Source organism: Crocuta crocuta, unplaced genomic scaffold (assembly GCF_008692635.1).
Source record: "Crocuta crocuta isolate KB4526 unplaced genomic scaffold, BGI_CrCroc_1.0 scaffold36, whole genome shotgun sequence".
NCBI lineage: Eukaryota > Metazoa > Chordata > Mammalia > Carnivora > Hyaenidae > Crocuta > Crocuta crocuta.
The window spans coordinates 5,330,284-5,333,792 of record NW_027532203.1 but is presented as its reverse complement, the minus strand read 5'-3'; positions in this window follow the sequence as shown (position 1 = coordinate 5,333,792).

The window sequence follows — 3,509 nt, the reverse complement described above, 5'->3', positions numbered from 1 at the left end:
CTGCTTTGGGGGAGGGGAGGACGCGTCCAAAGAGGCCGGAATAGATTCCCCCCCCATAAACCTACACACCACCGCCTCGCTCCCTGGCAGAGGTCCGGGGAGGAGGGAGGGGGGAGGGGCACGCCCTGAGGGTCGTACCGCAGGTGCGAACGACCGCGGCCCACTGTAGTCTCCACCTTGAAACCTAACTCCCACCTTGGGGACGTGCTTAGAATGGACTAGCTCCTCCAAGAAAACGTAAACACCTGATCTCTTGCCTCTTGTGACTGCAAAATTGGGGGGTGTCGCTGGCGGAGCCTGGTGGTATCCATGCTCTCTTTTTAAAGGATTTCTATGCAGAATGAAGACCCACAACTCTACTCTAGGACTCTGGTTAAGGAGAAGCCTTGGCCAACCAGCACCACGTTGTCAAAAGTCAAATAACAGAGCATCTGCAGTCAGCCTTTCCCGCTGTTGGGATGGAGCGGTCTTTCTGTCCTGTCTCGTCCACGGGCAAAGAGCTCGCTCCCATTCTAACCTTTCCCAATAGCTCATGGAAGTGCTTCTGCCAAGAAAGGAAAGCAACCGCTGTGGACCAGCGAGGGGGGCTCTGCATGACCTTCTAAACCTCAGAATGGACTCAGGGGACCCTCCTTGCCTTGCTCCATGAGTAAAACCTGTTAATGGTCTTTCCAAATGTGTTGTCACGAAGCACATACAGAAAAAAGCTGTCACCAAGGGACAGCTTTATAGCCTGATGGCTGTCAGTTCTCTCCTAATTGAAGTGTTCACTTGGTCACCCCTTTTCCCTTTGTGCCCCGAAGTTCCTCACTGTACACCTGGCAGGAGTGAAAACTAGACGTGGGCTTTAAAAGCCTCAGGTACTCTTGAAGTACAAGACTTCAGGAGTCTTTCTTTTCGGCGTCAATTTCAGGGCAGAAAAAAAAACCATTTTTTTTTTCAATGCACGCTAACGAGAGTATTGAATCTCTGGTGTTGACAAGGAGTGTGGAATAAGATGGTAAGCTATCACACCCCAAAATTTTACTAGGAACGTTGGGCCTATAAATAATTTGAATATACAAGAGTGACTTTAAAGCCTACTTTTAAGAAGCTAATTTCAGGGACCCGTAATTATTCTAAAAGATTTGAACTCTTTTTTTTTTCAGCTGCTTTCAAAACAACTCCATGGGCAGAGTCCAGCACTCGGCGTGGTGTGGGGTCACTTCCATCCTTACTCACTCGTTCCCGCCGGCTGGTGTTTTCATTCACACATCACGGGTGTTCTGCCTTCTGTCCAGTCTTGTAAAGCTGTCACGTCGAGAAGGCTAATTAACTGGGGCAGACTGGGAGAGGCCAGCGCTAACGCTGGTTGGGGGCAGCGACCGTTTGAGTCAGGGGAGAGACAGGCAACGGCACGTCCGGAAGAGCCTGCAGTAAGGCCGGGCCGGGCCGTGTTCGGAGCTGCGGGCTGGCGGGCAGCGCGGTCAAAGCCTCTGGCCTCACATTCCGCACCGATACGCTAGGGCCGGTCAGGATGAGCGCGCGTCCTGGGCAGCAAGATAAAGATCAGATATTGATGAATCCACTGGACAAATGTTCTTTGAGTTTGGCCTAGGATCGGAAGAGAGCAGAGAACAGAGCGAAATCCCTGCCCTCACAGGACTCGAATAGAGAAAGCAGAGAACATAACAATCTAACAAATAAGTAAAATAGATTGCACGATGGAGGGTGAACAGGCAAAGGGGGGCAGAGCAAGCAGAAGAAGGGGTGACGAAGTCTCTGGGCGGCAAGAGGTCTAAAAGGTTGGTTCAGGGGCCAGGGAGGGCCCCCCTGAGAAGGTGCCCTTGGAGGAGCTCGCCACAGGAAGTGAGGGAACAGGGCGGGCAGTGGGCCGTTATCAACAGAGCACAAGAGGGGCGCCTGGGTGGCTTAGTCGGTTAAGCGTCCGACTTTCGCTCAGGTCATGATCTCACGGTTCGTGGGTTCGAGCCCCGCGTCGGGCTCTGTGCGGACTGCCAGCTCAGAGCCTGGAGCCTGTTTCAGTCTGTGACTCCCTCTCTCTCTGACCCTCCCCTGCTCACGCTGTCTCTCTCTCTCTCTCTCCTAGAAATAAATGAAAACATAAAAAAAATTAAAAAAAAAACCAAACAGCAAAAGAGATGGGTCTGGACTTCCCACAGGCAAAGGTCGAAAGATGAGGACTGGGTCACAAAGTCAGTCAGACCGGTGACATTGACTGAAGCTTAGTCACCTGAGGTGGAACTAAAGCTCTTTAAATCCTGACAGGCTAGGCTCTTACTCATCTTTGTACCCACAGCATTGAGCACAGGTACCCAGCAAGTGTTTATTGGCCTGAGCCCTTGAATCTCTGAGAACGCAGGGTGGGGATGAGATCAGTGTGACCCCATAATCCAAAGGACACCTCCTCTATAGGGGATGACACTTCCACAAAAGAATGTGATGATGTCTTTCATGGATTTTGTGACTATCTTACTGATCTTTGAGGGCAGGGATTATCTTTCACCTTCTACTTGGAGCGCCTAACACATGAAGAAGAAAAAACAGAAAGAGGGAAGTAAGGGGAGGGGAAGAGAAAGAAAGAGGGAATCAGAACAAGGAACAAGCAGATGCCGCTGGGTGCTTACAGCCCCCAAAGATCTCAATCCAGCCCAATAAGGAAGGTGAGCTTTCTGTTTTAACGTGTGTGAGTTTTACATGTTAAAACTGCATCTTGAAACCAAATTATGGGAACAGTTGCACACTTAAAAACAGGTGGATTCAGGGGCACCTGGGTGGCTCAGTTGGTTAAGCATCCGGCTTCGGCTCAGGTCATGATCTCATAGCTCGTGGGTTCCAGCCCCGCATCGGGCTCTGTGCTGACAGCTCGGAGCCTGGAGCCTGCTTCAGATTCTGTGTCTCCCTCTCTCTCTGACCCTCCCTCACTCACACTCTGTCTCTCTCTGTCTCTGTCAAAAATAAGTAAACATTAAAAAAAATTTAAAAACAAGTGGATTCTATGGTATGTATATTATACCTCAGTAGAGTTGTTTGAAAACATCGAAGTAGCACCCCACAGTCAGCCAGCTTTCACACGCTGTCAGTGACGAGCCAAGGAGCCATATTTAACCAAACACATTATCATGCTTCCTGATAGATAATTAAACCAAATTGATTTGTGTGAAATAACAGAAAATGTCTTTTTGCTCTCTGCCCCCGGTTCCTGGTACAGAGCTCCTGAAACCCTTGTAATTTCCTAAGTGATAAAAGGCACCAGGAGCATCTTTTGTTCTAATATTTGGCCTTTGACTCCAGTTCCTGATGCTGAATTCCTAAACCTCTGAGGATTTCCCAGGTGACAGGGATGGCTTCTGTTCTAATGCGTGACTCTTGGTGGCTCCTGGCTGAGTGCTGGTCACCAGAAAGACCAAGCCATGAGGAGGAGCTTGGAATTTTCAGCCCCACATCCCCTTCTCCGGGGAGGGGAGAGAGGCCGGAAATGGATTCAACGATGGAGCATGTCTGTGTGA